This window comes from Petaurus breviceps, unplaced genomic scaffold, assembly GCF_028583685.1.
Source record: "Petaurus breviceps papuanus isolate PSGF00001 unplaced genomic scaffold, PetGlider_PUasm1.0 80, whole genome shotgun sequence".
Lineage (NCBI taxonomy): Eukaryota > Metazoa > Chordata > Mammalia > Diprotodontia > Petauridae > Petaurus > Petaurus breviceps.
The window spans coordinates 2,997,668-3,012,527 of record NW_027186540.1 but is presented as its reverse complement, the minus strand read 5'-3'; the positions used below and the strand labels follow the sequence as shown (position 1 = coordinate 3,012,527).

At 36.2% G+C, this 14,860-nt stretch overlaps 1 protein-coding gene across 40 annotated transcripts in view; it reads right to left on the bottom strand.

The window, feature by feature from the left end:
• Positions 1 to 14,860, bottom strand: part of LOC138175978 (CUGBP Elav-like family member 2) — a 697,415-nt gene that overhangs the window by 131,052 nt on the left and 551,503 nt on the right. The gene's annotated exons all lie outside the window — the stretch shown is intronic.

The window sequence follows — 14,860 nt, the reverse complement described above, 5'->3', positions numbered from 1 at the left end:
ATATTTGTAATCTCTATAGGCATTGTGAATATGGCATTGCTGATACAGTCTTCTGCAGCTCTGGCTGGCCCTTGGAAGTCTTCCGCACATAAGCTCCATTCTCAAAAACTTTATCCAGCCTCCACATGGCTTGCTCCAAGAAATTCTGTCTCAGTTCTCAATTCTCATTCCTCTTCTTAGTTCTTCTCAATTCTCAGTTCAGTCTTCAGTCCAGCAGCTGCCCTGCCTCCACAATGCTTACCCCAGGAAATTCTGTCTTTCCCAGCTGGGGTTTTTCCTTATATACAGTATTGCTCCTCTCTGTTCAGCCCCTTCCTGTTACGTCAGCAACAGGGGTTCCCTATTCAACCCCTTCCTGTTATGTCAGCAACAGGGGTTCATACCTTCTGTTTCTTTAACAGAGGCTTAATTTGAAACTAGGTGCTAAGTACCTCTCAGCTTGGCAATACAAAGGGATCTTCAAATTTCATTACTATTATGGTACTCTACAGAAATCCATTGCCTTAAGCTGATTTTTACTTAGCTTACTGGGTAATAATTGTGAGTTCTGGCTAGAATGATGACTTCCTGAAGTCAGGAAGACTTGAGTTCAAATTTTGTGTCACACATTTACTAGATGTGTCTCCTTAAGGAAATATCTTAACCCATCTACCATGGCTTCCTCATCTATACATTACTCTGACTTTCACCGAATAGTCAATAATAGCTCCCTGCCCAAGCTTCAGTGGCTCATTCTTTTGGTTTCTTCTGAAATATTGAGTGTAAATAGCAATTGTTTTCTGTTCTGTCCAGAAACTCTGAGATTCTTCCTCACCCCACCCCCCATGGATATTTCTGCAATGGTAAATCATCTTTTGTTTCAAATCTTATCTAGTTCTTAGTCATAAATGGGCTTTGCCTCAGATAAACTGAGACCAGAGAAAGATCTTAATTTAGAAAGTCACCCAGTGCATCTTGGACCATTATCAGTCTTTTTGACTTTTGTCTTGCCACTGGACTTCAATGACTCTGGAAGAGAGAGAGTGAGGTCAACAACTTTGCACAGATCTCACTTCAATCCAATTCATGGGCAAGTCAAAACATCACCCTCCTGATGTCATTATTCCTCTTCAAGAATGAAGGATTAACAATAAGACAGTATCTACTTTCCAGGGTTGTTGTGAGGACCAAAACAAAAGATATTTGTAAAACAATTTGCAAACCTTAAACTCTCTATATAAGTGCTAGCTATTATTATTATTAGACTGAAAATGGTGTTTATTTCAGATGTAGGTTTCTAAGAGCAGGGCAGAGCAAACTTTGTCCTAAGCCTGTCTTTTTGTACAGCTCATGAGCTAAGAATGGTTTTTCATTTTTAAATAAAAGTTTTATTCTATTTTTTAAAATGTAAAATTCAGGCTAGATTTCAGGTCCTCAGGCCATGGCTTTCTTAGGACCACTGGACTAGATGGTCTCTGAATTCTCTTAAAACTGAAATTCTGTGATTCAGTCTGATGTGATGGTGAGAGACCCCCAGGCAGAAACTCTAAAGTGTTAAGTCACTCAGTCAGCAAGCACTTATTAAGAATTTCTATGGTTTCTATGGAGTTCCATATTCATCATTTACCTAGACTAGCAACAATAAAGAAGGGGACATATAGATAAAAGTTAAGTAACTTGCTCAGGGTCACAAAGCTACTAAGTATTAGAGGCTGGATTTGAACCCAGGACTTCCTGACTCCAGCCTCAGTACTCTGTCTACAATGTAGCCTAGCTGCTAGGCTTTTCTTCTAGCTTTTGTAGATGGTTGGCTCTAGTCAAGAGGGTTATGATACCTTCCTGAAACAGAGTTTTCTTATCAAAACCATTTCAATAGCTTATGTCATAATATGCAAAAGCATATTGAAACACTTTACATACTAGATAACAGACTGAAGGGAAAGCCAGCAGCGGGATAAATGAAGATTCTAAAAAGCTTGTTTGTTTGTTATCTTTGGTATACTTCTTGACCCAAGCCTGGCTATGCTATGGAACTATCCAAAGCATCTCCTTTCACAAAATTTTCATTTAGAACCCTATGGAATGCTGGGGATCACATTTTTTTTTTAATATTTCTAGTCTCTCTTTTAAGAAATCTAAAGCTTAAGGAGGGGAGTACTATTAAAGTCAGTGTTAAACCTATTTCTATTTGCTACAGTCTCTAGAGCAATGACCAGTGCACGCGTCAATGACTCATTCTCTTTCCTAGATCCCAGTAAATTATTCAGGTGATGAATCTTCGATGAAGTCCCATTACTTGGACAACTACCCACACAGTCAGCTTTACTTCAACTTTTTTTTATCAATTTCATTTCAAAACCATAACCTTTCCCCTTACATCAGTTCATTTCTGAACTTTAATGGGGTTGGTAGCTTTTCACCAAACTTTTTTTTGAAGTTCTATCAATTTTATTGGGAGCTTATCAGTGGAATGGTTACTTCTGAAACCCAATGCAGTTATTTTAATTGTGTCATCCTGACATTTTTTCCCTTTTCATCATATTCCATATAAGTTATATAAATTCATTTTATGATATAAAATATCTTTTAAAAATATAAATATATATTTAATATAATATATTATAAATATATTAAAATATTTCAAAAATAAAATATATAATATATAAATATATAATATAAATATAAAATATCTTTTAATGAATGGAATAAATTTATTTTTGAAATATTGTTTGTAAAGTGAAATTTCCATTACTCGACTGTATATTCCCAATGTTTTCTATATCCACACTGAAGGGGTAGGGGGAATAGGAGAAGGAAACATCCCTTACAAAGTAAAAATAACAAAATAAAAACAACAAAAAAATCAGGCCTCTAACAGTCCTAGACTCGTGACTACAATATACCCTCTCCTTTTCTTTGATTTCAAAACCCCATGGCTGTTAGTTCTTCTAGTCACTTGATCTATCTTTCCAACCTCCTTTTATCTGAAAATACAGGTCAAAACAATTGAATTAGGTCTACTTCAACTGGGTTAGCCCCATTTGGAACCTTTTGCCAGAACTTTACTTTTATTCTATATCAGAAACTCTCAAAATGTGTTTTAGGGATCCCTGGGAGGCTCTCCAAGACCCTTTCAGCAAGACTGTGAGGTCACAACAATTTTAATAATAATACTAAGATATTTTAATTTCTAATACAGTAAATTTCAATAGATAGAACGTGCACATGCATGTGAGTGCTAGAGCCTGCTCCAATGGGAACTGATTGTTAAATTTTCAGCGTGAGCAACTTAAACCTTGCAAATGAGGAAGGGCTATGAGGCAGAAATTGATGTAATGTCTTGTTGATTGTCTAGACTTGACAAAGTGATCAATTAAATATTACCAATATAGACTAAGCTTAAAAGTGTTACATTGGGGGGGGGCAGGCTAGTTGTTAAACATTTACCAGCACACCCCTTGATATAACCCACATAAACAAAAACTCTTTGGTTTCCTGAGACCAATCTCAATGATACTTGCTAGTTGCTTCACAGTAGCTGTGAAAAGACCTCTTCTCTTCTACAGAAAGTACAATCACAATGCTAGCTTTCAAAAATTCAGCAACAAACACTTAGTAAATGTTTTCTATATGTTAGGTGCTGGATTTACAAAGACAAAATCATATAATCTTGGCATTTATGGGGGAGTTACAAGTAAATAAAACTACATATGCTTGTCTGTTAACCCCTTCTACAAGCCATAAACCACTTTGGGAAGAGAAAACAGAAAAGGTTTTTCCTTTCTTTAGACTTTGACCCTTCTGAGTGTAAGCATTTGAACACAAAAGGCTTAGTGTGGAGGACTAAATTCGTAGTCTATTTAGGACAAATTCTTTAAATCTAAAAAATGAATATTAAACTTTGTAATCATGTTGATAAATTTTACAAAAGAAAAATTCTCCATATTGGATCATATCTTGAGGAAAGGTCTATATAAATTATCAAAAATATGAAAGATGCCTTGTTATATTTCTTCACACATTTCTTCAAAGTCTTGTGCATATATTAGCTAACTGAACCTCACCATATTCTAATTAAATATGGTGGATGACAGGAATGATCATTATCAAATATATGGCACTATGTTAGCACAGAAATTATAAGCCAAACAGGCATTATACTGCCCCTTAATAAAAGGAAGCAAAACTATAGCGAATACTTTGAGGAATGGAATGAGAGGTCTAATGGTGAGAAGGTATAGTTGCTTAGGTTGATAGCCCAAGTGGAAAAGGTGCTTGATTATAAATCTGAATTTCACATGTACATAGACATAGGTGCACAAGCTTATAAAAATATGCCTACTTATATAAGGCAATTCCCCATCATCCTGGAAGATGTCACAATGTCTCATTTGCTAGGGAAGTCCCTTTTATCTGGATTGATACAACCTTCTACAGCATCTTCCATAAATGGTCCTTCAACAACAGAGTTCTCTGTGCTTCCTGAGGGGACTTTTCTTGTTGTTGGTGGTGGTGTTTCGGTACATCTATAATTGTTGGAAAGTTTTTCTTTATGAAGAGTTAGATGTTATGAAACTATCACCAATTAGTCATTTAGAATTATTCCTCTTGGGGCAGCTAGGTGGCACAGTGAATAGAGTACCAGCCCTGGAATCAGGAGGACCGGAGTTCAAATCCGAACTCAGACACTTAACACAAAAAAACTAGCCATGTGACCTTGGGCAAGTTACTTAACCCTAATTGCCCTACCTTCCCCCCTCTGGAAAAAAAAAAAAAAAGAATTACTCCTCTTATCTGCCCTATGGTTTAAGCAAAATGAAGCTAATCTCTCTTCCACAAAACCATCCCTTTAAGAATTCTGCTTATAAATATACTATATACATATATGTATATATATGTATATATATACATATATATATATATATATATATACATATATATACACACAATGGTATAATTCTACTCAGATCTTTCAATGATGGGTATTCCAGCAATGGAGTTTGAGAGTTGTTTAGCAGTTCAGTTATGTCTAACTCTTTGTGACCCTGTGGACCACAGCGCACCAATATTGTCTGTGAGGTTTTCTTGGGAAAGATATTGGAGTGGTTTGCTAGTTCCTTCTCCAGTGAATTAAAGCAAACAGAAGTTAAGTGACTTGCCTAGGGTTATACAACTAATAGTGTCTGAGGTCAAATCTGAACTCAGGTCTTCCTGACTGTAGGCCAATCACTCTATTCACTGCTCCACTTAGTTGCCCCTGGGTAAAAGGTACCCAAGCATTTTAAGTCCTGAGAGCAAGTTCAATGTCTTGGCTCAAGTCTAGACAGATTTTATATGCAGATAAGCTATTCAAACCCTCGGATACCTCCCTTGATATAGACAGATTCAATCCAGCCTGAAAGTGCCTCATTTTTATTATATTTCATTGTCTCTGTCCTTGGTCTTTATGACCTTTAAATTTTCTGAAATCTAAAATCAGTACACCCTTACGATTATAAAATACCTTTCTGTACACCACTACTAAAATAAGACATTCTAAACAAATGTTCGCTTCAGGGCAATGACTTTTCAATATAAACTGCATTTAATAAAACTGGCAGTGACTCTAAAAAAGAAGGATAAGAACGGCTCAGAGAAAATGTCTGGAAGAAATTTGCAATTAATATTTTACAAGACATGCAAATTCTGCAGACTCCTCCTTGCTGTTAAAATTTTAAGAGCTTTCTCAAAACTGTATTTCTCTCTGTTATTACATCTTTAATTAAATTAATTTATACAGTGACTGCTCTAATGATACTGCTGTAGATTTTCAATCAAAAGACCTTATTGCTAGAGACAATATGTATTAAGACCTTAGATAAAGAGAGACAAGGCCTAATTCTGTCATCTGCACAAGGACATTTAGCCCTGAACATTTGATTATTGAAAAGATATTGGGAGTTTCTCTGTGGCTCAATTAAGGTCTTTTCAATTTTATTTTTTAATTAAGCTAAATTAACTCAGCCAAAACAAGATGAATCTTGCAAGTTGTTGTTGGTTTTTTTTTTATAAGGCCTTCTCCCTGGACAAAAATAATGGCACACAGCATTTCTACTAAATTAACATTACCACTTGGGCTGTGCCTACTGAAGCCCCAAACAGCAGATCCATTCCAAAGCTTGTGTAATCTGTTACGCTATCAATGAATGCTAGGGACAGGTAAATTTTGTGTGAGTCTCTAATGGGACAAGAAATATAGAGAAAAAAATACAACTCAATTCAGCAACCATTTATTAAGTCCCTACTAAGAGCTAGGCATTTTACTAAGTACTAGAAAGATAAATTAAACAGTATTAGTCAATTTGTACAGTATACCTTCTTGTAGCCACTGCCCCATTTTTCATGAAGCTGTTAAGGGTGCTGTTGATCAGATAATGTGTTAGACAGAATTTACTGGTTGTCCAATAGTCCTGAGTAGACACCATTATGATGTGTCAAGAATACTCAGATTTGGGGCGGCCAGGTAGCACAGCGAGTAAGAGCACCCACCCCAGTGTCGGGATGACCTGGGGGATCCAATCTGGGCTCAGACACTTAGCATCCACCCAGAAACACCTGGCCATGTAACCTTGAGCAAGTTACTTAACCCCAATTGCTTTAAAAAAAAAAGAATACTCAGATTCAAAAAGCATGACGCACCAGGAATCATCAGGCAAATAAAAGTACTCTTTTAGAAGAGACAAAACACCAAAGCACATAAATCTAATATTAATATTTAATGAATAATGGTAATTAAGTATCACATTTATTATTTTTAACTGGGCACTACACCTAACATTTGCTTGATTGCTTTTGCTGGCACTTTGTTTTACTTCATTCTGGGTCCTTTCATTAAGGTGTCATTGTCAAACAAATCCTTCCCAATTCTCCTGATCTTATTCCCAGCACCTAGGCTTGACCAGTGTTTTCTCCTAGAGAAATGGCATTGCTAACATCACTCCCTATTTCTCTGCTTTCACTTGAGTTCTTCCCTCCATGTCTTCCCAGAGACCAGTCACTTTTAATGCAAGCCAAGAGATGACACTAGTATTCTTGGTCCTTGGGATCTAAAGGACTTGGAATATATGAAAATGAGGACAGGAATGTTGGAGGGTGGCACAATACAGTGGAGGTAAAATCAGAAGTGGGCTTGAGTTTCAGCTTGGCTATGTAGTGCCTGTATGACTTTGGGTAAGTCATTTGCTCCTAGTTAACTCCTTAGCAGTATACATGTAGTAGTAAGAGTGTTGGGCTTGGAGTTAGGAAGACCTGGGCTTAAGTAATGTCTCTGATGATAGTTGTGTGACCAAGGGTAAACCACTGCTTTTTGGCCTCAATTTCCTCATTATAAAGTGGGGAGAGTAATACCCATAGTACTTACACAACAATAAGGCTGTTATAAGGGTCAAATGAGATTACATAAGGTGATTAGTAAACCTTAAAACTAAATGTAAATGCAATGTAAATGTCAAAGTAAATGCCAGCTCCTTTAATAATATCTGTAAAAAATCAAGGGGCTTGATGAGATAAGATCTTAACCTAAGATCCATGAACTTGCTTTAAAAATTTCTTTGAAAACTATTTTGGCAAATTGGATATATTATATTCATTATTCAGGGTCAGGTATGTGGCATAGTGGATAGAGTTGTAGACAGGGCCTAGAGTTAAGAAGATCTGAGTTCAAATCTAGCACTGTGACCCTGGGCAAGTCAATTAACATATGTTTGCTTCGGTTTTCTCATCAGTAAAATAGAGAAAATCATAGCACTCGACTCACAAGGTTGAGGAGATAATACTTATAAACTGCTTAACAAAGTGCCTGGCACATAGGAGGTCCTGTATAAATGTTGGATATCATTATTAAATGGTTTCCTTTGTACACCTATGTAGTTTGTTTTATGCATTAATAACACTCTGAGAAAGAGCTGGTCCATAGGTTTCAGCAGACTGCCAGAAAGGGCCGCGACATAGAACAGATTAAGAACCCCTACAGCAGATAATTTCTAAGGACTCTTCTACTAGCACTAACATTTTGTGATTTTTTCTTTTCTAGGTGAAACCAAGAATAAGGCTCTTATGCTCATTTTCCTCTATTAACCATCGCGTTTCTTCCCCTTCCCTCTTCTTAATCAGGTCTTGAGTTGAGAATTTCTGTGGGATAACTGATTCCTTGTCTTTCTTGGGAAGCTAGGTGAAGAAAGGTTCAAGGAAAGTACCCATAATTGCTTTGTCCTGCCCCTTAATGCTTGATCAATAATGCCCTGACCCTTTCCAAGTTACACCCAAAGGTAAAGATGTCAAAAAGTCAGAAACAGAGTGTGGACACCCTAAATAAAAAATCTAATAGCAGATGCACTCATCTACTCAGCAGACAGTCCCATAGGCTTCGGTTTATTTCCAGTGACCCAGTCCTTTGTTCTCTTCATGAAAAGATAGTACATAAAGAGAAAATAAATACCTACATCAAGTTTGGTAACATAATGAAAGTTGCTTATGAAGAAAGGACCTACTACAAAAAAAGAAATATGATTTACAAAGAAATCTATTTGTATTTTAAATAAGGAGTTTTAGCCATTTAAAAAAGAAGCAGGGTTTTTCTTTCTTTTTAATAAAATGGATTTTATCCACAGGGACATGATTATATCCAGAAAAGCATAAAAGTGTCAGCTGCTGATGCACATTTCTTATCATCTTTTTCAAAGAAAATGTCAGAAAGTGAGCGATATAGCAAAATACAGCCTTAATTTCTTATTAATTTCATAATATGGAAGGCTACAGTTAAAATAGTGGTGCTACAACTTTAAATTACCGAGCAGGCTTGGTATTTAATGAGAGATTTAGCCCAGCAGGGTTTCTGTTAAATTAAGTTGTGCCTTCACATCACAGTGGGAAAACAGGTGTATATTGGTTTAGAATTATGGAAATGTTGACTAATTCCAAGGCTTGTAATCAAACAGCAAGGCACCCTGCAATATTTTCTTCCAAGAATATGCATTAATCATTTATGTCTGGTCCCATTTCTTCATGTCCACCAAAAGGATACAGCTGAAAGATACCACTTTCATGGTTTTTTCATGTAGCTGTTAAGGGTGGTGTTTATCAGATAAAGCTATACATAAAAGCAGGATGTAGAACACTCTCTACTTTAGAACCGCAAATGTAGCACATACTGAGTGGGCTGAGGAAGCTCAAAGCTTACAAATGCAACATGGCTTTTCAGATTTTTCATTTAACCTGCCTCGAATAATTGGGCAGATGAAACTGAAATGTAAAAAAAAAATAATAATAATAATAACCCAGTTCTCTTTCTCTCTCAAAACAAGGATATGCAGATTCTCCTAGTTACAAAGGGATTTCTTAATAAACAGTCGCCACTCTGTAACTCAGTCGTGCACAGGGATTTAAAGGGAGAACGAAAGGCAGATATCCAGCTAGGTTTAGAAAAAAGATATAATTTGTTTGATGTAGGTCTGTAAAGCTTTTTAAAACGCTCATGGGTCACCTTACTGTTTTTCATTGCATACAATGGATCTACTGTTAGATGTCATATTCTGTCCTTCACCTATAAAGATCTATTTGTCATTCCCAACCTGTTACATGACAGTAGAGACTGTATTTCATCAACCACTCTTCCCACAATGCTCAGTACATATTAGGTGTTTAAAAAAAAACTGTTGAAGCTTGGTGGTGAGACAGGAGAAAATTATCCTTCTCATATCAGCAGAGCTGGGGGTCTATGGGTGAACAATATTGAATACACTGTGAAGATTCCTGTTGATTTGTTGGTTAGTTTTGCTAAAATACTTTCCTTTTTTTTCCCTTTGTTTCAAGGGATGGCTCTTTGGGAAGGGGAGGGGAAGGGATATTTTGGGAAATGAAGGTGTTATAAGGGCTAGCAATAAAAATAAAATGAGTAGAATCGAAATTGACACAATGAAAAAGATGGGAATTTTCATTCTTTCTTTAGCAGAGGTGATGAATTTAAATTAACCAGTTTTTAATAAAGGTAAAATATGGTCTAGATTTGCACTGATCCATTCACTAAATGCTAATAATACAGTCCCAAACACATATGAACACACACAGACCCTATAACCCTAAAAGTGATTACACATGCTAAGACTAAGAATTTTCCTTTCAGAAACAGCAATAAGAAATAATCTTTAAGTCTGACTGGGGGCCTGGGAAAGACAAACTATTGAATTTTTTTATCACTGGCTAAGCCATTTAACGATTTGCATTAGGTACTCCATCCACTAATTGTGACTAACACCGATTCCTCTTTAAGCTGGTTGTAAAAATTCACATAGGAAACATTTGTTTTTATGTCTAGTAAAACTATGGATAGATAGAATAGAGGATAAAGCTAAAATAATACTGCATATTTTGATGCAGAACTGCTATCCTTTATCACCAAATATGCTTGGTTTAATGGTTGTCCCCTTTACCAAAGCAATCACACATGAAAACATTTAAACTATTTTTCAAAAAGTATTATTTACTTATTTAAAAAATTTTCTTTTTAAATTTTGAGTTGAAATTCTCTCCCTTCTACTCCTTCCCACCTATTAAGAAGCCAAGCAATATGATATCAATTGTACATGTGAGAGCATGCAAAAGCATATTTCTATATAGGCCATATTGCAAAAAAGCAAGAAAAATAAGGAAAGTGGGCAAATTACACCTCAGTTTTTACTCAGATTCATTAGTTCTCTCTCTGTAGGTAGATAGCATTTTTTTTCCATCATAATTCCTTTGCAATTATCTTGGGTCACTATATTAATCAGAGTAGCCAACTCTTTCACAGTTGATCATCATTATAACATATGCACAAATAAATATGCACAAAGATCTCCTGGTTCTTTTCAGTTCACCTTGCATCAGTTCACATAGGTCTTGCCATGTTTTTCTGAAACTAGCCCCCTCACCATTTCCCACAGCACAACAGTACTCCATTGTAATCATATGTCACAGCTTATACAGTCATTCCCCAATTGATGACCATCCCTTCAATTTAATTCCTTGCCATCACAAAAAGAGTTGCTATAAATATTTTTATACACATAGGCCCTCTTCCTTTTTCTTTGATCTCTTTGAGATACAGACCTAGTAGTGATATTGCTGGGTCAAAGGGTCATAGTTTTCTAGCCCTTTGGGCCTAGTTCCGAATGGATCCAGAATGGTTGGACCAGTTCACAACTCTACCAATAGTTTATTAGTGTACCTATTTTCCCTTATCCCCTCTAGTATTTGTCATTTCTGATAGATATAAGGTGGTATTTCAGAGTTGTTTTAATTTTCCTTTCTCTAATCAATAGTGATTTAGGGCTTTTTTTCATGATTATAAATAGATTTGATTTTTCTTCTGAAAACTTCTTTATATCCTTTGACTATTTATTGGTTGGGGAGTGAACAGCTCTTATTTTTATAAATTTGACTCAGTTCTATACTCAGTATATATTTGAGAATTGAGACTTTTATCAGAGAAACTTGCTGTAAAATGTTTTGATATTACTTTGTATAAGGTACCTTTAGCAAAATGTAGTTTCCCTGATTATCCTTTTTTTTTTGCCTTTTGGAGGGCAATTGGGGTTAAGTAACTTGCCCAAGGTTACATGGCTAGTATTTTTGTGTGGGTGTTAAGTGTCTCAGGCTGGAACCGAACTCGGGTCCTCCCGACTCCAGGGCCGGCGCTTCACTCACTGCACCACCTAGCCATCCCTATCCTTTTTATTTAGGTCTATTTTTGCTTTTGCTTTGTCTGAGATTGATTGCTATTCTTGCCTTTTTTTAGTTTAGCTGAAATATCTTAGATTTTGCTCCAGTCCTTTGTTTTAATTCTACATGTGTCTTTTTGCATCGTGTGTCTCTTGTAAACAACAGATAGCTGGATTCTGGTTCCTAACCCATTCTGCTAGTTGCCTTCATTTTATGGTTATCCCATTCCCATTCACAGTTATGACTGCTAACCCTGTATTTCCCTCCATCCTATTTTCTTCTGCTTCTTTCTTCCTTTTCCTTCCTTCCTCTCTTTCTTTTTCTTCTCTCTTTATTCTATCCCTTCAAAAAAGTCTATTTTGATTCTAACCACTGCCTCCTTTAATCTGCCCTCCTTTTTGTCACTCTCCTCTTACTTTCTCTAATTCTCTTCCCCTATTTCCCTATTGGGTAAGTTATATTTCTATATACAACAGAGTGTGTACATATATTTTTGTACATATAAGTGTTGAACCAAATCTAATGAGAGTGAGGTTCAAGTATTGCTCAGCGCTTCCTCTTTTTCCTCTCTATTTTAAAAGCTCTTCCTTGCATGCCTCTTATGTGAGAAAAATTTCTACCTCTCCCTTCCCCCTTTCTCCCAGTGCATCCTTCTTTCTCAACCCTTCATTGTTTTTTGATCATCCCAACATAACTGACATATACTCATGCCCTCTGCCTATCTAAAGTCCTTTTAATTGCCCTAACAATGATAAAATTCTTAGGAATTACATGTATCATCTTTCCATATAGGAATGCAAATAGTTTAAGTACCTTGAGTCCCTTATGATTACTTTTTCAGGTTTACTTTTTTATGCTTCTCTTGAGACTTGTGTTTAAATGTGAAATTTTTTTTGTTCATCTCTTGTTTTTTCATCAGGAATGCTTGAAAGCCCTCTATTTAATTAAATATCTGGTTTTTCCCCTGAAGGATTATACTCAATTTTTTTGGGTAGGTTATTTTTTATTGTAATCCTAACTGCTTTGCCTTCTGGGATATTGCTTGGATCCAATTAGCAGTTTTCTTTCAAGCTTTGCTTGTAACTATTTTTATAATTGTTGTCTTATTCTAAGTTTGTATCTTGGTCTTCCCTGCCATCATAGTAGCTTTTTACGGTCAAATTCTTTTGTTGTTGTTTGCTCATTTCCCGACCTATTTTTTAACTTTTAACTTTATGTTAAAGTTGGGCTATGCTCACCATGTGGTAGGGAGGCACTGTCCCAAACTTTAGGCTATTTTATGCTGCTGTTTTTAGAGAGTACTGGGGGTCTGCAAATTTTCAGTGATTCCAAGGTGGTGTGACCCAGGGAGAGGTATGATCACTTCTCTGTTGGTCTGTACTCTGGTCTTTACCCAGGAAGGGCCTTTGGTATCCTGCAACCACAAGCACTAGCACTTTCTTTGCCTTGGAACTATGAACAGGGCACCTGCTCACTTTTGACTCACCCCCAGCACTCCTCTTTACCAAAGATATACGACCTGGATCTGCGTATGTACAATAAGGTTGCCAAGCAGTGCCAGCAGAGGTTTCCCTGCAACCTCTTTTTGAACAGTTGCCTGACCACCTTACTGTCTCTGGGTTGATATCTCTCAAAGCTGCTGCTGTTGCTGCCACTAATTGTGTGGGATCTGGACAGGTGTTACAAACTTATCCTGCCAACCTCCTAAGTCTTCTTAGACCAGAAAAAATATCTCACTTTTCTTGGCTCTGCTGCTTCAAAACTTGACCTGAGACATTATTTTAAAGTTGTATGGAGGGAAATGTTGAAAAAGTTCAGCTGGGTTGCCTTTAATCTTCCATCTTCAGTTCTTAAATTTAATAAAAATTGTCCCATTGGAATAGAAACTGTAGGATGGAGTTAAATTGAATGGAAGTAACAATTTCCAAACAAAGCTATATAGTTGGCATATCATGAATGCTCTCTAATTTGTCTTCCCCTACTTTTTCCATCTTACTGAAGAGACAGTGAAATGTCATAGTTCAGGAGAAAGACTATAATTCAATGACTTTAGATTTTAAAGTAACAGGTTCTTAATCTGGCATCTATGAATTGACAACCATATTTCAATATACCTACTTTCCTTTGTAATCCCACATATTTTATGCATTTAAAAATATTATTCTGTGAAGAGATCCATAGATTTCACCAGACTGTCAAAAAAAGCTAAAGAAACCCTATTTTAGAGGGATTTGGGACTGAGTGCTTAACTCTCTTTGGAAAGAAGTATTTTGCATGATAATTTCCTCCAGAAAAAACATCACTACATTCCCAAATGAGATAGGTACAAGTTTACTTGTGCAGGTTCAAGACTTTTCTAGCTCTCAGGGGACTGATTTAGGTGTAAGGTATGTGAATTATATATGGCACAGACACAGAAATCTATAACTTGAATTGTAAGCATATTTTATTACTTTTGATTTCTCATTCATTTATTTTTATTATACTAGGCTCCAATAAAATCATCATCTTTTCTCTGCTTTACCACGGTTACTTCTTTATCACCAACAGATAACCATTTGGGATATTAAGTTAACTCATTGCTGATTTCCAAGTAATAGTGAAGATATTAAAATAGAACAATGCAATCTAAGATCATTACATAATTTATAAAAATTGCCACAAAATTCCTTTTAGAAATAATGTATTCTGATGAAGTAGCTAAGTATATGTCATCAGGGCATTTCTAGTGAATTGTACTCATAGTCAAATATTGCTGGGAAGAAAATGGAAAAAAACAGTGTAAGCTTTGTATTTTTTTTCCCCCTACATCAATACGAAGTCACAAAATGGGTATTAAAACATTGACTTTTTTAACCACCGGCGACTGTTTAGAAACCATTAGGAGGCTTAATATTATGGCTACGCAGGGTATTTTGTCCTTTCAAAAGAAAGAATCTAGAAACTAAATTTGAAAAAGGGCTCCTGGTGAGTAAAACCCTTTTCCCTCTTCCATTTGCTTCTCCTTGTGTGTATGTGTTGGGTTCCCCCCCCCACCCCCTTTAAATCTTAGGCCTCCCAATGCTCTCTGGCAGCTTACTGCTACCCAGGGGGTCACTGTGATTTTCGAGCCAGGCGATAGGTTATGTGAGGAGCTCTTTCCTTC